This window comes from Mirounga angustirostris, unplaced genomic scaffold, assembly GCF_029215605.1.
Source record: "Mirounga angustirostris isolate CCGP_5_RB_7025 unplaced genomic scaffold, mMirAng1.0.hap1 SCAF_6, whole genome shotgun sequence".
Classification (NCBI taxonomy): Eukaryota; Metazoa; Chordata; class Mammalia; order Carnivora; family Phocidae; genus Mirounga; species Mirounga angustirostris.
Genome location: NW_026991714.1, coordinates 29,560,099 through 29,588,000, shown reverse-complemented (window position 1 = coordinate 29,588,000; position 27,902 = coordinate 29,560,099). Strand labels below are relative to the sequence as shown.

Genomic DNA, 27,902 nt, shown 5'->3' with positions numbered 1-27,902 from the left:
CACTTGATTAAGGGTTATTAGTAGATCTGCTGGTAGAATAATTAATAAGATACAGAAACATAAAACACGAGTTGTTAAAGTTGACAATTACCTTTCCTCACAGCTACACCCGAAAGGCATTGGCCTTTCTTGGGCACACAGTAAATCATCTACCTAAATGTATTTGCACCCAATCATTTTTTAAAGTCACAATCTTTGTAGTGTCAACTTGTCAAGGGTCAAAGGGAAGAACAGGCAAGATTCCCAAATCAATCTGCTTGTAGAAACTGTCTCATTTCATTTCAAATTACCTGCTGTGGCTGAAGCAGGCTATGGACAAACTGCCTTCCTCCATAAACCATGACAGCACAGGTTGAACTTATGTGATCATTCATATGGGGCAAGTCATGCCGGGTCTGTCATTAACTACTTTTAAACGGCGGTGCAGGGTTAAGTGATCTTGCAGGGCAGCCGCAGATATAAATACTGTTTGGACAGTTTAATGTCAAGAGACAACTCCTCTGGGATGAAAACTGTGTAACCCAATAGAACAGTTGTCGATACAAGGATTAAGGTACTTTGGTATTGTTACTTGGAGTCATGCCTTCACACAGGTTTTTTGTAAGTGACCCTGTAGGGGACTCTGCATGTCGTTCATCTACATCATGCGACTCCTAGACAGTGTTCTGAGAATATTAAAAATAACTTCAGGCATCCAGGGGTCCATGCTTCCAGTAGGGGTTCTTAGAGAGTTTACGTGGGTCTTGGTGAGTCTGAAAACAAGTACACCACTGGTGTGGGCAGCCTGGTTGCAGCTCCAGAACCTCAGGCTTGCGGGACTCATGGTCCATCGGGATCTCAAAGATCTAATGCTGTCCATAGAATCACGGCAGTTGGGTACCAATAACTCGTGCACACAAGCTCCATGATCTAAGAAGAAAGACTCAAATAATGATCCCATTGCCTCTGTAGAGTTCATTCCTTGAGGCGAGCACTCTCTTATCTAAAGACAACAAAAACTGTTGTTTGCCCGGTGCTTTGTATCTACAGGGCACTGTACTAAGTGCTTTGCATGCATGACCTCATTTAAATCTCACAACAATCCAGTGAGAAATCTATCTTTAGTTCCACTTTCCAGGTGAGCAAGCTGTGGACCAGACCTAGTAATAATTTGCCTCCAGGTTACACAGCTGGTGATGATGGAGAATACTAACAAACATCGGGTCTGATTCTAGAACTGGCATTCTCAGCTACGAGGCTAATCCACCTCCACGATAATTATGCCTCCTGTGAGAAATTGTACTTGCTTGACTTATAAAGTATTTATAATATACACTAGCCTAGCTTTCTTTAACATGCATTAGCTGTGTGCGCCAAGTCTGATCATTAAAAGAAAAGAGTTGCTAAGTCACTTGGAGAGACAGAGTGAGTTAAATCCAACCAACGTACAAACACCTCTGTGTTTGTAGGAAGACTTTCCAAGAGGGTATGCGGGCACAGATAATTTTAAGGAAATCTATTTCAAAATCCTCAGTGTCCATATGTTTTCTTTCCTAAAACTGATCCACCTGAGAACCGATCATGTCAATTCTAATTTTCTACCACCATTTACAACTCCAACTCTCCAACCTCACTTCAAAGGCCACCTCTCTCCCATCCTAGACTCTCACCCTCCCCCTAGGCAGGAAATCTCCATGTCACCAAAAACTGGTTATCAGGCCCCTGAAGTTTCCTCCCTAAATCATCCCATGAAGAGAAGCATTTCAACCAAAAGGTTTCTGCATCTAAAACTCACCTATCAAATGTTATAATATATTTTTGGTGTTTGATCAATTTCTTTTTTTTTTTTTTAATTTTTTTTTAAGATTTTATTTATTTATTTGACAGAGAGAGAGATAGCGAGAGCAGGAACACAAGCAGGGGGAGTAGGAGAGGAAGAAGCAGGCTTCCCACAGAGCAGGGAGCCCGATGTGGGACTCGATCCCAGGACCCTGGGATCATGACCTGAGCCGAAGGCAGACGCTTAACAACTGAGCCACCCAGGTGCCCTGGTGTTTGATCAATTTCTAATGCTACTCAATATTCAGGAAAGAAAATATGAACCTTTAGAACTATGGTCATAGGATGTTTGAAAATAATTCAATTCACATATATATAGTCTTGTAGCAGAAAATTGTATGGTAGTTGTAAGGCTTTCGAATAGAACAGTATTTCATTAGGATAAAATTCTTTGGGGAAAAGATAATGGAAATACAATTTTGAGAAAGAAAAGGAAAAATGTTATAGAAGAGTTTATGTGTTTTTTAATGGATGCTAGTAAGTATAAAATCCCCTGGTATTTATATTAATTTGCATGCATTCAAACCAAAGTTTCTCAACCTCAGCACTGTTGATTTGGGCTAGATATTTTGGGCTAGATAATTTTAGCCCAAACTATCTCATTTCATTTCAAATTACCTGCTGCATTTCAAATTCTAGCCCAACACTATTTTGGGCTAGATAATTCTTTTTTTTTTTTAAGATTTTATTTATTTGACAGAGAGACACACAGCGAGAGAGGGAACACAAGCAGGGGGAGTGGGGAGAGGGAGAAGCAGGCTTCCCGCCGAGCAGGGAGCCCGATGTGGGGCTCGATCCCAGGACCCTGGGATCATGACCTGAGCTGAAGGCAGATGCTTAACGACTGAGCCACCCAGGCGCCCCTAGATAATTCTTTGTTATGGGTTGCATTATAGGATGTTGAGCAGCATCCCTGGTCTACACACACACACACACACACACACACACATACACACACACACATAGTTGTGACCACCAGACATTGCTAGAATGTCTCCAGAGGGGGCAAAACTGTCTCTGGTGGAGAACCCTTAAGCAACTTAAGGGACTTATCACACATTTTTAAAATTTATTTAAACTTATGATAGAAAATGTTAGACGTCCACTAAAAATCATGCAAGAGAGAACATAATTTTTCAAAATTTTTATTTTTAAAGATTTTATTTATTTGCAAGACAGAGAGAGAGAAAGCACAAGCAGGGGGGAGGGGCAGTGGGAGAAGCAGGCTTCCCGCTGAGCAGGGAGCCCCGGGCGGGACTCATCCCAGGACCACAGGATCATGACCTGAGCCGAAGGCAGACGCTTAACCAACTGAGCCACCCAGGTGCTCCTCAAAATTATTTTTAGAAGTATAATGGGCAAACACATTTCAAGGCCACCAAGTTATGTAGAAATAAAATCATTCGTGGCAAATGTGGCACCAGCAGAAACAGCCTCCCGGAAGCTTGCCCCTCTCAACCTCGCCTGCTGGGGTGACTGGGACCCACAGAATCTGAACACAGTAGTTGGATGCGTCACAAAGGCAGTGTCAACATCATATTTGAACATGGTGACTCTGAATTAACCACCAGTTTAAAAGAAGCAGAAATAACAATGAATATGTGCTATTCTTCAATAATTTTGAAGTGACATCTTTTATTTTTTTAAAAAGATTTTATTTATTTATCTGATGGAGAGAGACATCGAGAGAGGGAACACAAGCAGGGGGAGTGGGAGAGGGAGAAGCAGGCCTCCAACGGAGCACTGAGCAGGACCCTGGGATCATGACCTGAACCGAAGGCAGACGCTTAATGACTGAGCCGCCCGCGCCCTAAAGTGACATCTTTTAAATCATAAGCATAAATGGAGAGGGCCAAATTCAGAAGAGCATGAAGAATTCCCCAGAGATGTTAAGACCAAAAGACCACAGATCACATTGTTTTTCCTCTAAATCTGTTGTAGTTCTGTGTAATGTATTTATCTATGCTTAAAGTGAACTTACAAATTTATTTTATTTTATTTTTTTAATTTTTTTTAAAAGATTTTATTTATTTATTTGAGAGAGAGAGTGAGAGAGAGAAAGAGCACAAGAGAGGGGAGCGGGAGAGGGAGAAGCAGACTCCCTGCTGAGCAGGGAGCCCGATGTGGGACTCGATCCCGGGACTCCAGGATCATGACCTGAGCCGAAGGCAGTCACTTAACCAACTGAGCCACCCAGGCGCCCCTATTTATTTTTTTAAAGATTTTATTAATTTACTTGACAGAGAGAGAGCAAGTGAGAGAGCACAAGCAGGTTGAGCGGCAGAAGGCGAGGGATCATGACCTGAGCCGAAGGCAAACACGTAACCGACTGAGCCACCCAGGCGCCCCTAAAGACTTTATTTTTAAGTAATCTCTATACCCAACGTGGGGCTTGAATTCACAACCCCGAGATCAAGAGTCACATGCTCTTCCAACTGAACCAGCTGGGTGCCCCACAAATTTATTTTATTATAATCATCTCTCTTGATACAAACTTAGGAGTCTGGAGAGGGCTAGAGCTCACAGGACCTTATTTTCCCACAGGCTTGATGTCCCACCATGAGCCACACCAGAAGCCAGGCTGGAGAAGTAACCAAACCACCTATCAGACTGACACAGGAAAAAAACAATGATAATAATGGTGTTATCGTATATTAACTATGTTGTCACTTAGATACATCGATTGTACAGTATCTGATACTTACAATTATAATCCCCAAATATCAACTAAATATCAAAGTGAAGTTACAATCTTTTTATTAGGTATCTTTAATGATTTTTTAAAACAACTCAACCAAGCCAAAAATAGAGAAAAAAGTTCATAATGGCAAAATTAGGAAATGCACATAGGCAAAAGCGAGAAGACAAAATTACCCAGAATCTCATCACCCAGAGATAGCAAAACTATAATTTTGGGGCGCCTGGATGGCTCAGTTGGTTAAACATCTGACCCTTGGTTTCAATTCGGGTGATGATGATCTTAGGGTCATGGGGTCGAGCACTGTGACCAGATGCTCAGTGCGGAGTCGCTTGAGATTCTCTCTCTCCCTCTCCCTCTGCTCCTCCCCCTGCTTGCGCACACTCCCTTTCTAAATAAATAAATAAATAATAAAATCTTTTTTAAAAAACCTATAACTTTATCGTACATAATCTTTTGAAACTCTGTATATTAAAATTTGCAATTCTGGCTGTGTACCAACTCCTATTTTTCACTAACAACCCTGTAGAAGTTCCTTTTTTATTTTACTGGTACTCCACAGTAATAAGGCCCTCAAGACACATTGTCTCTTCTGACTTTACCAAGCTTTGAGTTAGGTGGGGGCGTGCTCTATCATTCCAGTTTTATAAGTGAGGAAGCAGAGGCCGAAAAAGTTAAGTGACCCAAACCCCAAGTCCAGTGCTCTTTCCTTTGAACCATGCAGCCTCCAAAAACAAAAGTAGCTGGCTTAAGCATGCCAAATGATTCGTTTTGGGCTGAGCTGCCCGTGTGAGAAGACTTTCACACATTTGATCTCACTTAAGAAGGATCCGCTAGCCCAGTGTGCATTTGATATCTGAATCTTTAAAGGGAAAAAAAAGTCAGGAAACTCTATCCTTGGATGTTCAAAACAATCTTTCTGCAAAGTGCTAGTGGGCTCTAACACACTGGAGCTTAGTTCCTGCCTTACCGAATGCAAGGCAACCCTGGCCTTCTGAAAATTCCCGGTCTGGCCGAGGGATTGGCTACACACAAACAAAGGCTTAAAGACGAGGGGCAGCATACTAATGAGTGGAGTGGAGTACAATGTGAGCCAAATACTCCACTGCCCAACAAACAGAACAAAGGAACCGTCACGGTGAGGAGACATAAGGCATTCACGCAGCCAGCCAGCAATATTCACTGGGCACTTGTGTGCCGGGCGGTGTTCTAGGCTCTGGGGATACGGGATGGGACAGACCAGGCAGCCTGGTGCAGTGGACCAAATACATCAAAGACAGGGGCAAGGACCTACGTGAATTGCTACTATACCTCTCACTAGCCAACAAGGCAAATTAGATCATGTCTGAGCCTCAGTCTCCTCAATTATAAAATGAAGGACATGTTTGGTCCATTGCCTGAAACTGGGTAATATATCTAAAATACATGATACAGAGGATGCCGGCAAATGTTATTAATGGAAGCTCATCTTGACTAAGAGCGTACTACGTTCAAGGGAGTCTGCTAGACACATCACATGCATTAGGTCATTTAATCCCCACAGTTAGGGGTGCCTGGGTGGCTCAGTTGGTTAGGCATCCGACCCTTGATTTCAGCTCTGGTCATGATCTCAGGGTCTTGGGATTGAACTCCACATCAGGCTCCTCACTGGGCATGGAGCCTGCTTAAGATTCTCTCTCCCTTTCCCTCTGCCCCTCCCCTGCTCCCTCTTTCTTTAAAATGATAATAATCCTCACAGTTTAGTATATAATGCAACTACTTTGGGATGATGAAATTGAGGTACAGTAACTCGTCCAAGCACACACAATTGTGTATGGTCAGAGCCAATATTCAAACCCAAGGTAATTTGTTTCTGGAGCTGGTGCTCATTAGACACGAAACTATACCATCCCTCCTCTCTCCTCCCCTCCCATGTAATTTTCAGTCCAAGTTCTGAAGGAGAGGAAGGAAGAATCTGAAAGGCACCCAAGATGTCTACACACCTCCCTCCCTCAAGATTCCATGTCCAGTGGTGTGCACCTAATGCTTGCCCTCCGCTTGCCATTCACAGCCTTCTTCTCGTCTGTTGCTTCTGAACAGGGCTCCGAATTCGAATTCCCTGACCCCTTTCTCACTCACTAGAAGAGCTAGAGTTCTTGACTGAACCAGTGACTTCATCAGTACTTGAATGCCTGCTACTTCCATTCCAAGAACACGAGGTATGGTGTCCATGTTAGAAGCAGCTAAATGGCAGGTCAATGCCTATAATTCTTTTATCATGAAATTGGGCATATTTTCAGTCAGAATCCCTGCTTTTCCTACACACAGAATCTTAATAATTATACATGGCACATGTCTCTCCTAGTCAGTTGTCCCTCTGAACTTCGGTTTCAGGGCACGACAGGCTCCTCTTGGAGATGGGCTTCCCCAAGACTTTCCAAGGGAATGTGAAAGATAATTCAAAGCGAGGGTAATCACATAATTTACTCTCCAAACCTGACACCATACAGAGCAAAAATAGGGCGTTGGTAATTATACTGGGACAACAGGTCTAAACTGGGGCTGTCCTGGGCAAACCAGAAAGCACAGTTATGTCCCAGCTCCACTGTTTCTGAATTGGCTCCCTTCCCAGGACCCTCCCTTCCCTGTCCGGTGGAAGGGTGGATCTGCTTTACTGATGGTTCAACATTCCATTTACTGCGCGTTTGCATTACATGGGCCCCAACTTGCTTGACCCAGGTTGAGTGCCCAACCTTGATCCAATCATTGTGGCCAGGAAAAGGAATGTGAAAGATTGCCTTGGCCAAGTTCAGGGAGTAGAGTCTGCTTCATCTGAAACATGGCAAGAGATGCTGACCATTCCTACTATGGCAGATACACCCTGGTCACCATGAGCCCACCTTCTGGGGTCATGCATAATCCTCTCCCTTTGAGAATAAGCACAACTTGTGACTTGCTTCTAACCAATAGAACGTGGCAAAGGTAACAGGGCATACATAATTACGGCTGATAAGATTGTGGCATCTGTCGTATATATTATATATATGTAGATATCATGTATGTATATATAAAATATATGTAAATACATATATGTATATATAATGTATGTATATAATATGTGTAAAGATATAATATATGTGTACATAATGTGTAAATATATATGTGTATATAATATATGTAAATATATATGTACATATATAATGTATATAAATCTCTATATAACATATATATATATATATATATATTCCTCTCCCAATTATATCAACTCCCATATATGCAAACCCATACACATATATTAAAAACAGGAAGGAAATACACCAAACTTGTAACAGTGGATTATCTCTGGGTAGTGGAATTGTTGCTTCTTTATTCTCCTCCTTAGGCTCTTTTGTATTTTCTAGTTATTTCATAATGAGCAATTATTCCTTTCTAGAATCAGGACAAAAGTGCACGTTTTAAAACATGGAATAAATCTGGGTTCGTTCAAAATAAAACACCTGTTTCTAGTTTAAGCTACTGTTTTGTACTCAGAGGTCCTGATCCAGGACATCAGAAAGTGCTGTCACATTCAGCAGGACGTATGGGGAGGGAGGAAGACACACTGTGGAAGTAAAGAGAGGACAAGGTGGCTATCCCCGGCTCAGGAGCATCTCGGGGTGAGCCTGAACAGGGAGGAGGTGGGAGGGAGGGGTGTTCCAACCAAATCCAGTTCCTTCCAATCTACAGGAAGGGAGGAACCCAGACTGGCACCAAGAGGCCCACGTGTGGAGGATCCCAAAGCCCAAATTACACTTCAGGGGACGGTGCCAACCCACAGGGAGGGGACAAGCTAGAGCAAAGAGGAGAGGAGAATGTGCTTAAAGACATTACTATGCAGCCATAAAAGGCAGTGATGCCCTTAAGTGTGCTCTCAGTGGATGGTTAACGTCATGTAAAAATAGTCACAATTTAATATTAAAGACAGAGTTACATAAAGAATATTATCTTATTTTATATAAAAAATACACAGACTGGAAAAATTCTATATGTTAATAGTAGTTATCCCTGGGAGGTAGGATGATGGGTGATTTCTTTAGTTGCTCCTGTATCTTCCAAGTTTTCTACAATGAGCACGTGTCACATTTATCATCTGGAAAAACAAATTTCAGGTAGAGAAATAGAAAGCCAAAGCTAGAAAACTGAGCGGTGTCCCCTCGCCTCCTGACACCTAGATTACTTACCCTGATCAGCACAGCCCTGTTGGCTCCTGCCTATGAGCAGCTGCATGCTGATGGAGAAAACTCATGATCCCACAGATTTGGCCTCTAATGTCGAGGTTCCTGACCTCAGTGGGCCTCCCCTGCACCATGGCGGCTTCTTCCTTCTCCTCTTCCACCTGTTTCCGTGGGTCCTCCCAACCCATAGCTCCCTTTCCAAATCCCACCACTTCCCGACACCTTCAACAGATAGTCTTGCCTCCTGCCTCTCTTGGAAACCAGGCAAGGGCCAGAACTCTTGATTCTTGATCCCACCCCACTCCCGGCCCCCCAACCTGCAGCCCAGTGTTATCTGCATCTCCCTACCTTCCCTCCAAGCCTTGCTGTGTGCCAGGCACCATGCACATGGGGCAAGGACACAAATTAGGCATACTCCTGGCTTGCAGAAAGCTTGCTTTTCCTCTTCCTCCCCTTCCTCTTGTCCAAGGTCAAATACTGGATCTGGCCTTCAGAGCATCCCCTCCCAGATCCTCCGGCCATGCTCGTATATCTTTAATCTCTTCTTTTCAACTGCCTCTTCTCTTCAGCATAAAACAGGCTCAAGAATTTCCATTCTAGGGCGCCTGGGTGGCTCAGTTGGTTAAGCGACTGCCTTCGGCTCAGGTCATGATCCCAGGGTCCTGGGATCAAGTCCCACATCAGGCTCCCTGCTCTGCGGGGAGCCTGCTTCTCCCTCTCCCCCTCCTCCTGCTGGTGTTCCCTCTCTCGCTGTGTCTCTCTCTGTCAAATAAGTAAATAAAATCTAAAAAAAAAAAAAAAAAAAAAATTTCCATTCTATTGAATTTTAAAACATTCTCTTAGCCTTCACCGCTCTCCAGTAAACTTCCACACTTGCCCCCAACCCTCCAAGCCAACATCACTGAAAATGCCAGTGTCCCATTCCCACCTCCCTGCGCTGCAATCTGATCTCTACCCTCATGGAGCCTCTCACCTTCGTGGTAGCAAAGGCAACTTTGGAGAAGTTGTTAAATCCAAAGGACACCCTCTAACCTTGTCTGACTTAAGTAAGATAGGGGAGTGCCCTCTCCTATAGTATCAGACATCTTTCCCCACTCTGTTTCTTGAAACTCCTTCCCTTGGCCTCCAAGTCACTATCTAGTCTCCTACCCTTCTAACTTCCTTTTTGGACACCCCTCCTTCTGCCCCATTAACATCAGCATTCACCTAGGCTCTTCCCTTGGCTGCCTACTCTTACCTCTGACGTAAGCTCTCCTTGGTAAACACATCCAGACACATAACTTCAACTACTCCCTACACACAGATTGTGTGTACATATATTGTTCCCCCAAACACATTCCCCGACTAGAATTCTCTCATGAACTCAGACCAGTATGGTGGGGTCACAGTATCTCCGTGTTTGACTTAAGTGAATTCAGGTATAGTCATCCAGTAAGTTTCTTTTAAGAGGGAAATAAAACATTATAAATAGCCCAGGCCTTTCCACAAAAGGAGGGCGGGGCCTGTAGTGAACGTTACTCTGTGGTTTCCTTGGACATCTCATTCCATAAATGCCTCTGCAATGGTGAACACCAGCCAGAGTCTAGTGTTTCAAGACAATCCAGGCCCCGAACACAAGCCACCTGCTTTATCTCATGCTCAACTAAAGCACTGGAACAAAAGCCAACCCAAGGCCTTCTTAAGACAGTTCCAAGTATAATTTATGCAATGGTCACCTCATACCTTAACTTAATCTTAGTAAGGTGTAAGGTCTAAAGTCAGTGAGTCTAAAGTATACACAAAATTGTTCCCTGGGAAATCCCTTGAATTACCCATAACATACAAGGTTGATACATATAACCCTATACACTGATATATATACAAAAATGTCCAAAATATCAAAAAAGTATGTTGAGGCGCCTGGCTGGCTCAATTGGTAGAGTGTGCAACTCTTGATCTCAGGTTGTGAGTTTGAGCCCATGTTGGGGGTTGAGTTTACTTAAAAAAAAAAAAAAGAGTATGTAACATATTTTGTAGTTGACTACCAGATGAAACTTTGAGTCCCTGCTGTAGGAAAAATGCAGAGCTGAATTACGTAAGTAAATTAAGTTATATTCACATATGATAGGATTTAACTGTATAATCAGTGCTTCTTGGCTCCTCTCTAAAGGGTTCCAGAAAAGCTTCCCAGGGAAGAGTGGCTTGAGAGGATGTTCAGCAGAGGAGTTTGCCTGGTAAACCAATTGGGGTAAGCTTACAGCCTCAGGCACCTCTTTCGTCCTGAACCGATGTTACTGAATGAAGCTGAAGCACTATGTAGAACGGTCTAGAGGGATGAAAGAACACAAGTTCTGGCAGGAAATACCACACAACTTCAGCATTGTGGAAATGTTACATGTGAGTCAGGACAAGGGGGTTGGGAGGGCAGGTAAGAAGTGTTTGAAGATGGTCTGAACAGGTAAGCATGGCCTACGAGTCTGTCACATACATCCCCACGTGCTAGGCTGAGACAGAATATAAGGTCTTATGTGCTACGCTGAAGACTAGAAAGTTTGTTCTAAAACTTCTGGGAAGCATTTGCACTGTTTCAAGAACTGAAGTGATGAAATATGATTGGCCCTTGGCATCCTGGACACTGGAAAGAGCACAGATTGGTGTGGAAAGAGTATGGAGGTGTAGGATGGGGGAGGCTCTGGAAGTTAGGAAGAGGTGACCCTCCCTTAGAGGGAAAATAAAGACATGGTTGTTTAATCCTCAAGGCAGGTTTAAGGAAAGTAATCTTAACTTAAAGCATTTAAACAATATGTCCAATAAATTGATGATTTGCTGCTTTGCTGAGATTAAAATCACAAAGCATGTACTCCTTCAACTCCTCTCCATGTTAAAATGTCACCATATCTTAATACATTCTGTTTTTTCCCGCTTGTGTTTCTGAATAAATACCCTTCCCTCTCATTCTTCATCCCAGCCCTTCTGCTGATCCTGTGCCTGCTTTCATACCCTCCTCCTCCCTCTTCCCTGGCTCCTTTCATTTATAAACATGAATGCTCATACCCAGGGCTGAATGTTTTTCTTCTTGAGCTTTCCTGAGCTTTCTTGAGGCCTCCAGAGCCTCCCCCATCCTACCAGCTTTTCCTCTCTCTCCCTGCCTCATCTCACAAAAGAGCAACCCGTACTCAGTGCCTCACCACCACTCCCCCTAATTAATGCCACACAGCCTGGTCTTGAACATCCAGGGTTCTGTCCTCCTGAGGGCCCTAACCTTCTAGCAGGATGAATCGTGCACACACACTGCACACCCCAGGGCAATGTCAAACAGCACAAATAAAGAGCCAGGGGAGAGAAGAGGCGGGCGAGACAGGTGATTGTTTGAGCTGAAGAAGAGCACAGAGGAGTTGGTGTATGACCCGTGCCTTGGAAGATATGCCGCCTGACTCTCGTAAGTGACAAATTAAGCAAAAAAGGTAATTTGTAGGGGCGCCTGGGTGGCTGAGTCAGTTAAGCATCTGCTTTCGGCTCAGGTCATGATCCCGGGGTCCTGGGATCGAGTCCCACATCGGGCTCCCTGCTCAGCAGGGGGTCTGCTTCTCCCTCTGCCCTCTTCCCTCTCGTGCTCTCTGTCTCTCATTCTCTCTCTCTCAAATAAATAAATAAAATCTTTAAAAAAAAAAAAAAGAAATATTTTAGTATTTTAATAGCCAGTAAGCCCGTACTGCTAATCAAGGATTCTGTTACTAGAAGCTATGATTATATTCCTTCCTCCCTACCATCCTTCACCAGAAATCTCTGTCTCACCCTACTGTCTTTCCCCAAAAATGGTTACCACTTTTCCTACTAGAGAAGGCATTATTCTGTCTACTTACCTCAGCTTCTGACGATGAAGAGATAACCATTCTAACCGAATTGGTCTAGGAAGGTTACTGTCCTGACCAGCAATTCCTTGTACTTTGAGGAATTCCTTCCTTGATTTGTTTTACTTCGTATAACCACAGTCTTTTTTTTTTTACTAAACTCTCAGTTTCGCTTGACATTTGTCTTGTTTAATAACCATCGATGTTTTTTCAATGCCTAGAAATAACCACGCACACACCTACCCTCACCAAGAAAAAAAACCACACACACAACCTTAGAATGGCATTCAGGCCTCAATCTCATTTCCAATTTCTTTTCAATTATAATTCCTTTTATATACCCTTCTTCCCATCCATAGACATGTGTTTTCTCCCCCAGATATACCTGTTCATCACTGTCTCCATCTCTGGATTCCCTCCATGTCATCATTTATTAAAATCCTATCATGCCGGGCACCTGGGTGGCTCAGCCGGTTAAGGGTCTGCCTTTGGCTCAGGTCACGATCCCAAGATCCTGGGATTGAGCCCCGCATCGGGCTCCCTGCTCGGCGGGGGGCCTGCTTCTCCCCCTCCCTCCGCCACTCCCCTTGCTTGTGCTTTCTTGCTCTCTCTCACTCTATCTCTCAAATAAATAAAATCTTAAAAAAATAAATAAAATAAAATGAAATACAATAAAATCGTATCGTGCTTGCTGATTATTCATGCAGGGTCATATCCTTTCCTTTTTTGGAAACTAGAGAAGGGGTATGTGACCCAAATTGAGCAGCCAGCCTTTTTTCAGGGTTGAGGTAGGCACCTGCAGAGAGACTCTGACCATCAGCTCCAAGGCTGCCTGAACCCGGAGCTTTTGTGGCCATGAAAAGACTATCTGAGAACAAACCTGACATGGGAGCAGGGCCAAGAGATCAAGGGATGGGAGAATGTGCCCTGATAGGCATCAGCTGAGCCCTGGGCTCACTCCTTGGACTTCTCTGCTGGTGGGGACAACAAATTACCTTTTTTTTTTTTTTTAATTTTTTTAAAGATTTTATTATTTATTTGAGAGAGAGAGGGATAGAGCACAAGCAGGGGGAGGGGCAGAGGGAGAGGGAGAAGCAGGCTTAACCAACTGAGCCACCCAGGCGCCCTAAAATATTTCTGTATCAATTGGTAAATAGCTACTATCCTAACTGCCTCCCAGGGCCACTGCCTCTAAACCCCAACACCAGTGCCCCGAGATGGTCTCAAGTTCCAGCAACTACAGCATTAAGCTTGACCCACAGCGGGCTTCCAGAACCTCCCACATCATATAATGGTCCATGTCCTCTGTGCAGCCTGGTTGATACCTGAGCCATATTGATTGTTAAATATTTGGGGGAGGTTGGGCCACCGGGGGGCGGGGGCTGAGGGCTGGGGAGCTGCCTATCCAGGAATGGGCTAGAACCCTCTTGTGGAGCTGTGTGTGTGGTAGCCTAATGCCCCATTCTTCATTAGGTTCACTTTATGCTGGGACAATGATAGTCACCAGCCAATTTGACGTTGGGAAATTATCAGCATTATCTGTAACCACTTTACTTTTTTTTTTTTTAATCCTGCTCTGAGTAACCATGAAATTTAAGCACAAGTAACATTTAAAAAAAAAAAAAGAGAGAGTAGCTAACTCGGATTTGCCCTTGGATTACTCTACATTTAAACAAATCACAAAAGAGATTAGAGAGCTTCCATTTGACCCAGAAAAAAGAAGTATAATGCCAAAGTGGACAGTGACAGTATAATCTATTTATAACCATCCTCTTAAGAGATACTGAATTTTGTAAAAGGCTGAATGTTTTAGGAAAAAGCCAACTATGGCAGGAAGTAAATAAATACAAGTGGCTTGTGCTTGCTTACTCATTTAGCAAAGTATTCTGAAGCAATTTTTTACACAAAGAAAATCCTCAGATGCTTAATATTTATCCTAGAAATATAGGCATTCTTGGGGCGCCTGGGTGACTCAGATGGTTAAGCGTCTGCCTTCGGCTCAGGTCATGATCCCAGGGTCCTGGGATCGAGCCCTGTATTGGGCTCCCTGCTCGGCGGGGAGCCTGCTTCTTCCTCTCCCTCCACTGTTCCCCCTGCTTGTGCTCTCTCACTCTTTCTGTCAAATAAATAAATAAAATCTTAAAAAAATATATATAGGCATTCTTCAAACTGTACAATAATTGAGCTTGGAATATCAATTTTGTGGTGAATTTTTATTTTTAGAAAAGCATTTAGAAGGCAAGAGAAAAACAGTTTGGCAGTTTCTCAATAAGTTAAACATAGAATTACCACGTGACCCAGCAATTTCACTCCCAGGTATATACCCAAAAGAATTGCAAACAGGTTTTTAATTAATAACTTGTACATGAACATTCATAGCAGCATGATGCACAACAGCCCAAGGGTGGAAACAATTCAAAAGTCCATTAATGGGTGAATGGATAACTGAGATGTGGCACGTTCATGCGGTGGAATATTATCCAGCCGTAAAAAGGAACAAAGCGTTGCCACCTGGTACAACATGGATGAACCTTGAAAACACGATGCCGAATGAAGGAAGCCACACACAAAAGGCCACATGCTGTGTGATTCCATTTGTATGAAATGCCCAGAATAGGCAAATCTGTAGAGACAGGAAGCAAGGGCTACGGAAAGGAGAGAATGGTGGTACAGGGGACCTTTGGGGGTGATGAAAATGCTCTGTAACGAGAGAATGGCAGTGGTCGCATAGCATGATGAATGTACTAAAGGCCGCTGAATTGTACACTTGAAAATGATTAAATTGAGGGGCGCCTGGGTGGCTCCATCGGTTGAACATCAGACTCTTGATTTCGGCTCAGGTCCTGATCTCAGGGTCCTGAGATCGAGCCCTGCCTTGGGCTCCCAGCTCAGTGCTTGTGCGTGCTCTCTCTCTCAAATAAATAAATCTTTAAAAACAATACAATACAATAATAAAATGGTTAAATTGAGGGGCGCCTGGCTGTCTCAGTCACAGGAGTATGTGACTCTTGATCTCAGGGTTCTTAATCCCAGTCCCACGCTGGGTGTAGAGAATACTTAAATAAATAAAACTTGGGCACCTGGGTGGCTCAGTTGGTTAAGCGACTGCCTTAGGCTCAGGTCATGATCCTGGAGTCCTGGGATCGAGTCCCGCATCGGGCTCCCTGCTCGGCAGGGAGTCTGCTTCTCCCTCTCCCACTCCCCGTTTGTGTTCCCTCTCTTGCTGTGTCTTTCTCTGTCAAATAAATAAATAAAATCTTTAAAAAAAAAAAATAAAACTTAAGAAAAAATAATTAAAAAATAAATAAAATGGTTATACTGATGAATTTTGTCATAGACCTTGTACCACAATTTTTAAAAGGAAGAGAGAAGAGAAGCTGACTGGGCTGTGAGATCCTGAGAACGTGGGTTCATGAAGCGGCTGCTCTGGGGGAGCACCAGCACCAGCCCCCTTCCTAACGCACCCACCTCTGGCTCTTCTTCCTGCAGTCAGCAGCACTTCCTCCCCAGCTGGCTTTCTTTGTGTTTTTTTCCAAGAACTCTCTAATGAGGTTTTTAGTCTTCAATATTTAACTGCTTTCATCACAATGAAAAGACTCTTTTCCTGATACTTTATGTGAAGGAACTAAAGACAAACTACTCTTTGCTCATAAAAATAAGTCATTGTTCCATCCAACCAGAAATGTTTTAGCTCTGTTTTTAAGTGGAAGCTGGTAACAGGGTCCAAGGCAAAGAAGCTTCAGGTAAAAAACCGTTTGACAGCCACAGAGGATTACCGTGAGCCAGCTGGGGTGACCAGCTCTCCGGACTGGGAGCTGTGGGAATGGCGGCATGAGAGGGATGGCTCTCTGTACATGTAGCCCATTGCCAAGATCAACACAGAGCTTCCCTACTTTCAATGTCAGCTTGCCTTCACATGTGCATGTGGTAAATACTTACGTCATTACAATTGTGCATGACCAGGAATAGAAACATCTCGTTTCTTGTCTGTGGAAAATATGCAAAATCCTTTTACACATACACATACACACAAACATTCAATTTTAGATTTCCTATAGATTTCTGAGTCAAAAACAACATCTAAGGATGCTATTTTAAAACCGAATTATAGAATTTTTTATGACAGGAAACTATCTTAACAATGACACCTTATTTCCTGAAAACTACGAGAAAATTCCACATATTTCCATGTTGACTTTACCAGAGTGCAAAGGCTATAATTCCTACATCTTAGTCACACAAATGGGTATTGCATATGTCATTTGAAACTAAGCATGCTTTACATTCCGAGGTCTTGCTCAGTGTTTAAGAAATATATAAAGGTTGGGGCAAATTGAAATATGTAAAAAATATTAACACTTGAGAAAGGTTCAGTTTTACTTTGATTTTAACTGAGACATCACTGCTGAATAACTGAAAGGCTTTCAAAAACCATTTAATCTAATTTTGTATTATTAATTTCAACATCCCTTCTAACAAAGTTTTTCTGTATCTGGATACAAGATGCTATCCTTTTTTTCTTCCTAGCTTAGAAGTAGCAGTAAAAGGACACAAGATACAGACTTTTCTGTAGTCACTGAAGTACTGGGATTGTTTAAACTGGAAAGAGAAAAAGCAAGGCCTAAGGCATCGTTACCCAAACAAGTTCCCCAGAACACCTGTCCGATGAGGTGGTCATTGGCATGTGGCCCAAGTCTAGGCATTGCTTTGTACAATATCCCACCTTGGAGAGTCACAGAAGTCTACTGTCAAGAATCTTGCTCCAGGGTGCCTGGGTGGCTCAGTTGGTTAAGCGACTGCCTTCAGCTCAGGTCATGATCCTGGAGTCCCGGGATCGAGTCCCGCATCGGTCTCCCTGCTCGGCAGGGAGTCTGCTTCTCCCTCTGGCCCTCCCCCCTCTCATGTGCTCTCTCTCTCATTCTCTCTCTCAATTAAATAAATAAAATCTTTAAAAAAAAAAAAAGAATCCTGCTCCACTTTGCTTAACTCGACATTCCCAGTCCTTATTTGACCACTCCCTTCTCCTAGTAACATGATTAACATTCCACAGACACCTCAGGCCTTGCTGGTCTGGTCAGTTCTGCTAAATTTATGGCCCCTGATATTCTGGACAATCATGGTTTGAGTCAAGAAACAGCCTGGCTTATCGAGATGTTTGAATTTTGCAAAGTAATGCTATCCGTACACCAGCAGAAAGCACATTTATCAGTCTTTTTGTCCTTCATCCAGTTTCTGGTCTGGTCCCTTTGGTAGAAAACAATCAGTCTGAGAGGCAGGGCACATGGTTTGACCTGAGGGAGTTACCAAAAATGCCATGACAAAAAAGGGAAGGCACCCACATTTTCTAGCCACCCTGCCTTCTTGCCATATGCCAATGAGAGTTAAACATGCAAATGAACAATTGAGGGTAAAGAGGCAGAGAGACTATCAGCATCCAAGTGATTTCTGTTCATCCTTTAGGACAGGGTTGGGCAAACTTCTCCTGTAAAGAGCCAGACAGTAAATATGTTAGGCTTTGCAGTCTACATGAACTCTGTTGCAACTACTCAACTCTGCAGTGTAGTTTGAAAGCAGTCGTAAATAATATGTCAATGAGTGGATGTGACCGTGTTCTGATAAGACTTTATATTCATATACGGAAATCTGAAGTGTGTATAATTTGCATATCACGAAGTATTCTTCTTTTGATTTGTTCAACCATTCAAAAATATAAACATTCATTCTTGGTTCACAAATCCTCTAGAAACAGGCGACAGCCGGATTTGACCCTTGAGCTAGTTTGACACCCCCAGCTTTAGGAAATGTAAGAGACAAGTAGATGAGGAAATAGGGAGACAACAAAATACGTCTTGAGTATCTACTATTTGCCCGAGACTATGCCAAGTGCTGCTGAGGAGATAGCAGAGAAGGGGAACAAGCAAAATCCCTGCCCTTCGGAAGCACATGTTCTAAGCAAGAGATCCAAATAATGAACAAGATCATTTCAGGTTAGGTTCTTGGTATAGAGGCAATGAACAGAGTAATGAAATAGACCATGTCAGAGAGGCAAAGACAATCCTTTTTATCTTTGTGTTAGTTTCCTGTAGCTGCCATAACACAATGCCACAAATCAAGTGGCTTTAAAAGAAAAAAAAAAACAAAACAAAGAAATTTATTCTTTCATAGCTCTGGAGGCCGGAAGTCCAAAATCAAGGTGTCAGCAGGCAGTACTTTCTACAGAAGCTTCAGGGGAGAATCCATTCTTTGCCTCTTTCCACTCTGGTGGCTGTCAGCATTCCTTGGCATTTCTTGCCTAGTGACTGCTTTAGTCCAATCTCTGCCTCAGTGGACACATTCCCTCCTTGTCTGTGTGTTCTCCTGTCTCGAATCTCCCTCTGCCAAAGGCCCACCTGAATAATCTCCTCATCTCAAGATCCTAAACTTAATTGTATCAGCAAAGACCCCTTTTCCAAATAAGGTAACGTTTTGCAGGTCCAGATAATTCCTGAATTATCTTTGCTTGGCTATATGAAGTCACAGCCTGCCCACAAATAAATGTAGATAAAATGATCTACTGGAAAAGCACCATTCTGTAGCCACCACTGAAACAATGGACTCAGGCTAAAACCACGGTGTGAAAGGCCACTGGAAGAAAGGATATTCACACAGACTCTGTGTATCTTGCAACACATTACTTATTCATTACAAAGGGGACAGGTACCTTTGTGGTAAAGAAACTTGACGAAATGCTTCTGAACCAAGTGATCAGGCCTTGCACCGATGTCATTGAAGTGGCGTACTGAGAGGACCCAACCTTACCTGCAGTTTCTCAACAGAAATGCATGAGCTGAATCTACTCATGAGGAAGCCAAATCGAGGGATATTCTGCAGATCTGGATTCTTCAAATCGAGGGACATCCTGGATTCTGCAGATCTGGATTTGCCAAGATAAGTTGACTGATTCTTCTAGACAGTAAACTCCTAAGGAACAATATCCATGTCTTACTCATCCCCCAATCCCCAGAACCAAGAATGGAATATTAGTGAAATAATGTAATTTAAAGTATGTACAACAGGTACTTTTGAACTGCTTAAAATACCATAAAAGATTAGTTAACAACTTGAAAATATGATCACAGTATATTAAATGAGAAAAGCAGGGGCGCCTGGCTGGCTCAGTCGGAAGAATATGCAACTCTTGATCTTGGGGTCATAAGTTCGAGCCCCATGTTGGGTGTAGAGATTATTTAACCAAATAATTATTTTTTTAAAAAAAGATAAATGAAAAAAAAAAAGCAGTTCATAAAAGCATGATCATTTGTGGTATATTTTCAGGAAACAAGTACAAGAATTTTCTTGAAAGTGTTAATAGTGGTTGTCCCTGGCTGGGAGGGTTATTGCTAATCTTTTTTTTTTCCTTTTTGTACAATTATACATTTTACACATTTTCTAGAGTATGCATTGCCTTGTAATAATGATGTCCACTCATTGGTGACACTGGTCTATTCTAAGAAGTAAAAGATGTGGGCACCCTTCCCCTCCAAACTTAATTAAAATACATTCTCATACCTAAACTGTACACTAACATTTTATAAATCATTTTTCTTAAGTATGAGTCCCCCAAACCAGACCGCTTGTGTATTTTCAAAATGTAAAAACCACGGTCCCACTAAGACCTAATGAACAACAATCTCCAGGAGTAGGAGGCCTGGGTGGCTCAGTGGTTAAGGCTACAACTCTTGATTTTTGGCTCAGGTCATGCTCTCAGAGTCGTGGGATCAAGTCCCGTGTCAGGCTCCATGCTCAGCATGAAGTCTGCTTGTTCCTCTCCCTCTGCTCCTCCCCACGCTTGCACTCTCTCTCTCAAATAAACAAACAAACAAATAAATAAATAAAATCTTTTAAAAAAAAAAGTCACCAGGAGTAATACCTGGGTAGATGTCCTTGATAAAAATACTGGAGTTGCTTGCTAGCTTTGCCATTCCTATATTAAGAACCAGTGTTTTGGGTGTTATATGTAAGTGATGAATCACTAAATTCTACTCCTGAGACAAAAAAAAAAAAAAAGTTAAAAAAACCTAGGCTCCCTGGCATAATAGGTAAGATTTTATTAGCACATGTCTCTGAAATTGTACTTATGTATCTCTCTCTCAGCATCAACTTTGAACTGCTGGAGGCAGGGAATTTTGTTTGATTCTTCTTCCTATTGCAATGACTGATGGGTAAGTGGTGCTTCATCAGGGTTAGTGAGAGGGATGGATGCTTGCATGCAAGAATAATAAACACCATTCACCTTACTCCTTATTTCTGCCACTGTTTTGTAGCCCAAATCTAGCTTGCTCATCTGGAAAATACAGGCATACCTCAGGGATATTGCAGTTTGGTTCTAGAGCATGCAATAAAGCCAATATGACAAATAAAGTGAGTCAAATATATATTTTTTGTTTGCCAGTGCATATAAAAGCTATGTGTACACTATGTAACGGTCTGTTAAGTATGCAACAGCATTGTGTCTAAAAAAATGTACAACCCTAATTAAAAAATACTTCACTAAAAAATGCTCACCATCATCTGAGCTTGTGGAGAGTCATCATCTTTTTGCTGGTGGAGGGTCTTGCCTCAGTGTGGATGGCTGCTGAGTGATCCAGGAGGGGGTTGCTGAAGGTGGGGTGCTGTAGCAATTTCTTTAAAACAAGACAACAATAAAGTTTGCCACATCGATAGACTCCTCCATTCATGAATTATTTCTCTGTGTAGCACGTGATGCTGTTTGATTGCATTTCACCCACAGTAAAATTTCTTTCAAAATTGGAGTCCATCCTCTCAAACCCTGTTGCTGTTTTATCAACTAAGTTCATGTAAATTCTAAATCCTTTGTTGTCATTTCAACAATCTTCAGAGCATCTTCACCAGGAGTAGATTCCATCTCAAAAAACTACTTTCTTTGCTCATTCTTAAGAAACAACTCCTCATCCGTTCACATTTTATCATGACATCGCAACAATTCAGCCACATCTTCTGGCTCCATTTCTAATTCCAATTCTCTTGCTAATTTTCACATCTACAGTTACTTCCCCCACTGAAGTCTTGAACCTTCAATTTGTAAAAAAAACAAAAAACAAAAAACCACAGTATCTGCAAAACACAGCCCAGCAAAGTACAATAAAACACGATATGCCTGGAATCATGTTAGGCAGCTAGAATTGTAACCTGACCAAAAAAGAAAACAAGTTTAGAAATATGAAATAATTCTAGTAGGTAGATTTGCCGCATGGAAATGACAATGAGGCATAAAGATATGGAGTGGCTTCATGCACAAGATATTTTTAAAATGCAAACCAAACTTTTCTGTAGCTTTTTATCCATACCAGGCACTAGTCCAATAATATCAGGCTTTTGGCCATCAGCTTTAATTAATTCAATTCTACATTGAAGTCAGTATTCTTCAATAACTCCCTTTTCTAAAAATGCATTTGAGGTATTGATGTTAACATTTTATTAATAGCTCTGCAATATTTGCACTCTGTATAACATTAGTATCAGGGATCCAAAAATAAAATGAAGTGGAACTCAATTTTTCCTGGGCAGACTTCAGCCCTATTTGCCAAATAAGTATAGTCCATATATATGTGTATCAGTGTGGCCACTAATTTATCCAAAACCCCAGATTTTTATCAAGTGCTTAGTAGCTATCAGATACTGTAGAATTTATATATTCAGGGACCAAGGAGATGTTTGTAAAAATGACCACAAATTCTCCTCCCTACGTCTATATCCTTGCAGTGTGATATCACACTTCCCATCAAAAGGTAAAATCTATTTCCCCAGCCCTTGCATAGGAGTTGGTCCTGTGATCTGTGGGAAAAAAAGAAAAAAAGAGAGAGAGAGAGAGAGAGATACAAGCAGTGATTCCCCTATAAGGGTTTCCTCTCCTGCTGGTTTTGGGGCCCTCACACTACCATGTGGATGAGCCTGAGCTAGTCTGCTAGAGAAGAAACGTGGAGGCACACCCAGGCTCTCTGGCCAGATGCCAGACACATCAGCAAAGCCTTCCTGGTTATTTGGCCACCATCTCACCCATCGGCTGACTCTAGACATGCGGCGAGCCCAGAAGAAATCAGCTGAGCTGCCCAGACCAGAATCGCCTGACCACAGAATCACGAACTAAACATATGGCTGTTTTAAGCCACCAAATTGGGGGTGGGGAAGCTTTACTAACAAAAGCTATCTGACTAAAACAGGCAAGAGTTTTACAGTTCAAAACACTACAGTCTAAAGAATTCTTACTCAGGGACTTTTGCGGGACGTTCGCATAAAGTCAAATCTGCAAAGCCTCAATTCTGTTCACCCTGTGTGACAGACAAAACAGCTACTGGAAGCCCAGTAAGTGCACTCAGGCTCAGGGAAAACACCACAGTTTATTCAGCAAACATTTACTGAGCATCTATGGAGTCCATGGGAATACAAAGATGATTAAATAACTCAGGCTCTGCTCCCAAAATTCTTAGCCAAGGAAATGGAAAAACACAATAGTAATCAGAGGATTAGAATAAAATCTGATAATCTCTGTGAAAGAGTCAGGCATGCTGGAGGCGGCAGGGAGGGTGAGTAAAGAGAAGGGATCGAAGGCCTTCTGGTTCTACCACTGAAGCCAGATCTTGAGAGATCTTGAGGAGATAAAAGAAGTCAGCCAGGAGAAGTGGGGGATGGGAGTTTACAGGGTCAAGGAGAAAGGAGGGAGCCAGGATCCCATTCACGATAACTTCAAGTAGTTCCCTGGAATTGGAACCCAGAGCACAAAAATGGGAAAGCGGCAGACAAGAGTGGAGCTAAAGAGGGAAGGGTGATGGCACCCCACACAGTGAGAGGTCATGCTAAGAAACTTGAGTTGTATTTTGAAGGTAAAGGGGAGCCACTGAAAGTTTTTGAGGTGGGGAGATGACATGGTAAGTCTGCTCAACTTGCCAGGAGTGAGAATGGTGAGAGGGAAGTCAACTGGAGGCAGGGAGACCAAGGAGTTAAGTTGCACTAAATGTCTTGAAATCATGATCTACCTGTGGTTGGGAAGATATAGTGATCAGCATTGAATTCATTGCATCAAATGGGGGTGGGGTGATCAGGGATAGGTAAGAGAAGATAATTGTCAAGGGTAGATTAGGGACTTACTAATACAATGGGGGAGCTGGTTTGAAGATAAGAGTTGGAAGCTGAGCTTTTTTTTTTTTTTAAGGTTTTTTATTTGAAAGAGAGAGAGAGAGCCTGTGCCTACATGGGAGTGCCCGTGGGGGGAGGGGCAGAGGGAGAGAATCTTCAAGTAGTCTCCCTGCTGAGCGTGGAGCCCTGTGGGACAATTGATCCCATGACCTTTCTATGAGATCATAACCTGAGTCGAAACCAAGAGCCAGCCATTCAACTGACTGAGCCACCCAGGCACCCCAGAAGCTGAGTTTGGACATATTGAGTCTGGGGCATCCACGAGAACGCCGAATGGAAATGTACACCAGGAATGTGCTGCTGGGGAGCTCAGTAGAGACATGGAAGCTGAAGGTTCAGATTAAGGTGATGGATGTAGAGACATTCCCCAAGAACTTTTGGGGCTATGCCCTTGGGAAAGTAACTTTCCGCTCTGGTTTCCCTGTCTGTAAAATGAAGATATTAATCATTATGTGACAGGGTTGTGGTGAAAATTACACGTCATAATGCTAAACACAATGCTTGGTACATGATACGCATTCAACACATGCTTATTGTGAATGAGAATCAAGAGGGGAATGTATTCAGTGAGAAAAGGCCCAGGAGGGGTGGGGATCTGGGGAGCTCCAGTATTTAAGAAACAGGCTAAGGAGCAAAGGATACTGAAAGAAAAAAAATAAGCAAAAGAAAACAAGGTAACCACTCAGAAAGCTGCTTACTAATATACTAAGATATACTAATATCTTCCAAAGAAGGTCATACACATTGACCAATAATTCCTCTTCTGTGTATCTATCCTAAGGAAATAATTTTTTTTTTAAATTAAGAACAATATGGGGCACCTGGGTGGCTCACTCGGTTAATTGTCTGCCTTCAGTTCAGGTCATGATCCCGGGGCCCTGGGATGGAGCTCTGCGTCGGGCTCCCTGCTCAGCGGGGAGTCTGCTTCTCCCTCTGCCTCTGACCCTCCGCTCCTGCTCTCCCTCAAGCTCACTCTCTCTTTCTCTTTCTCTCAAATAAATAAATAAAATCTTTAAAAATAAATAAGAACAATATTTGTATAAAATGTCTACTGTGCTTTAAATAAACATAAACATAGAGAAGAGTTATAAAAACTGTGGTAAATTTACAGGACTTACTTTATAACAAGGGTGGTGGGTCCGAGTTGGGACAGTGATGACAAATGAGGATGTTCATAAACCAGAACAAAGTATACCAACTATTAACAGAGATCAGATTATATGATATGAGAATTTCTCATTTTTATTATTCCTTAATTCATTACAGTGAGTATGTATTAATCATACCCCAAAACCCCTACCTAAAAAAAATAAATAAATAAAAGGAATTACAGATATTTTACTGGGGGGAAGGAGGGGCGGGAGAATACTCACCTTGCTTCCAATGTCACTCAAAATATGACCTCTGCCTTTCTATGATTGTTTCTAATGATTCTGATGATTCCTCATCATGTAACCTTCCTCCTGCCAAATTCAGCTTGTTGAATTGAGTTTTCCTACTTCCTACCCTCCTTTCCTTTCTCAGACTTTTCCCTCTGCTGGAATGCTGCCTCCCAGAGACCAATACCTGACCTCTAACTCGACAGGCCTGTCTATCAAAACATACCTATCCCACCAGCCCCGCTGGCCCCTCTGACCCACCTGGATCTTATCTCTAATCTCTCTTTCTAGTCAGTGACTATGGCTTTGTGCTTCCTTCAAGGCATTACTATTTCATTTCATGCCCAGAATACTCACCCTAAGGTCATTCTATGGACAAGCTTTGTGGGGGGTTGGGGGGAGATCTCCAAACACTCTAATATCATTGCAAAACTATGTGTGTGTGCACATACGTGCTTTTTTTTTTTTTTTTTTTTTTTGAGAGAGAGAGAGAGGATTCATAACTTTCACCAGATTCTCAAACTTTCCATGAACCAAAAGACAGTAAGAAACACCATTCAATTCTCATTTGGTCCTTCTGTCCTACCAGCTGGAGGAACCTCCGGGATTTATCCAGCTTGGTGCCTGGGAAAGAGTCTTGCCGAAAACAGGCATTTGGTTGTTGAATTCAACTGAATGGAGTCAACACAGATGTTGGCATCTACCAAGTGGAAAGGGGAAAGTTTTAAAAAGAAAGAAAGGTCACCTGGGTGGCTCAGTCGTTGAGCGTCTGCCTTCGGCTCAGGTCATGATCCCAGGGTCCTGGGATCAAGCCCCGCATCGGGCTCCCAGCTTGGCGGGAAGGCTGCTTCTCCCTCTCCCACTCCCCCTGCTTGTGTTCCCTCTCTCCCTGTCTCTCTCTCTGTCAAATAAATAAATAAAATCTTTAAAAAAAAAAAAGAAAGAAGGAAAAAAACCCCAAAAAACAAACCTTACCTCCTCCAGTGTAAAGATTCTATCACAACCCACACAAGAACAAAAGTGAAAGTGAAATCACTGTATTTTCTTTAAAAACCTAGGGCCCAGCCTGCTAGCAAGGCTAGGATTAGGGGATCGGGCGAGGTCGTGCGCAGTCCTCAATCTGCCCCTGACTCACTTCTATTTTGAGTCATAATTCTCTCAAATTCACTATACCTCATTTCCTATTTATGCAACACGGGAAAATAGTTCTTGCCCCTTACTTACCCAATGAGGAGGTCGTCAGGAAAACAGATGACACACAGAATGCTTTCTGAACACTTCATTAGGCGGTCTCCACAAATCTTTTCATCAGCAAGCCTGTGACTGCAAAGGCCCGCTCAGCTGCAGTGCTTGTTTTGATGTCCCGATGCTTTCTTTCAGGTCTAAAATATTTCCAAATGTGCTCAAGTTTAACATCGACGGTAAGAAAAATCTTGGGCTGGAATGCGCTCTGACCACACTCCAAAGCAGCATTTCTCAATTTTTAACCCATATTCCCATTTGATAAGCATTAGAAATCTCGCTCCCTCTTTAAACTTTGTATTATGAAAACAAGGGTTGATTCCCCCCCTTTTCAAAGTTCTACTTCTATAATAAATACTATTCGGCAATAAAAAGGAATGAACTATTGATTTGTAACAGCATGGATGAATCTCAGAAGCGTTATGCTGAATAAAAGAAGCCAGATCAAAAAGAGTACGTTACATATGACTCTATTCACACAAAATTCTGGAAAAGCAAAGGACTCCCCATGACAGACAAGCAGTTGTGGGGGGAGGTGGGGGGGGAGGGTGGTATGGCAGGAGGGGCTCTAGGAAACTTTAGGGGGAAGGAGTGACAGAGATATGCCCTATCTTTTTTTTTTTTTTAAAGATTTTATTTATTTGATAGAGAGAGACACAGTGAGAGAAGGAACACAAGCAGGGGGAGTGAGAGAGGGAGAAGCAGGCTTCCCGCCGAGCAGGGAGCCCAATGCGGGGCTCAATCCCAGGACTCCGGGATCATGACCTGAGCTGAAGGCAGACACTTAACGACTGAGCCACCCAGGCACCCCGAGATATGCACTATCTTGACTGTGACGTTTCCACAGTGTAAGCACACGTCAAAACTTACCACGCATCTGCATATATTCACTAATGAATTCTGATTTTGAAAATTGTATTATACCACTGAATTCTTTTCAAGGAAATTGAACCTTGTCCACCCTGTGCCCATAAAAATTGTTCTAAAAGGTGAGCTTACCGACCATCTAGACTGTCTGTGATTCATCCTTGAATGAATCCCCCAGGACTCAGCACAGCAAGCAAGCATTTCACACTCGGTACTCCTCACTTCCCCCGAGGCCTGGAGGCTTCAGACCCTGTGCTCATTCTGTTCCCTCCCCGCAAGGGACCCCCTGCTTCTTTCTCCTGCTCTTCAGGCTTCATTCCAGATGCAGCTCAGGAATCTCCGAAGCTGAGTCCATCCCCTCCTTGGGTTCCTATAGCTCCTGGGTATATCTCTAGCCGCCACTCACCACTTCGTACTGATTTTTATCTGTTTAGGCTTCTAAGCTCCCCCCTGAAACTGTACAGTTAAAGGGGTTCTCAACGATTTTTGGTGCCTCAGTCACCTTTGGCAGCCTTGTGAAGCCTTCTCAGAATAAGGTAAAATACACAGGCAAATGCAGTCAACGATATCATGAAATATGGGTGACCAACTAGCAAAACCTAGATTTGATGTAAGAACACATGTGCCTTTTTACTGGTGTGTGAAATGACAATATCCAGTGGGAGGCCAAATAACCGCCATT

General features: G+C 42.7%; 1 protein-coding gene across 8 annotated transcripts in view; it reads right to left on the bottom strand.

Moving 5' to 3' along the window:
• The window catches only part of ZNF281 (zinc finger protein 281), a 99,055-nt gene that overhangs the window by 17,813 nt on the left and 53,340 nt on the right, over positions 1 to 27,902 (bottom strand). The window contains exons 2-5 of one of the 8 annotated variants that reach the window (XR_010412236.1): positions 26,336 to 26,493; positions 25,857 to 26,012; positions 21,084 to 21,202; positions 14,770 to 19,499 (exon numbers count right to left, since the gene is read on the bottom strand). The gene's annotated coding sequence lies outside the window, so the exon portion shown is untranslated. Of the gene's footprint in view, positions 19,500 to 21,083; positions 21,729 to 24,850; positions 24,931 to 25,697; positions 25,812 to 25,856; positions 26,013 to 26,086; positions 26,494 to 27,902 lie in introns of those variants that run through there. The other 7 variants (XR_010412235.1, XR_010412233.1, XR_010412234.1 and 4 more) reach the window with 7 other exon arrangements.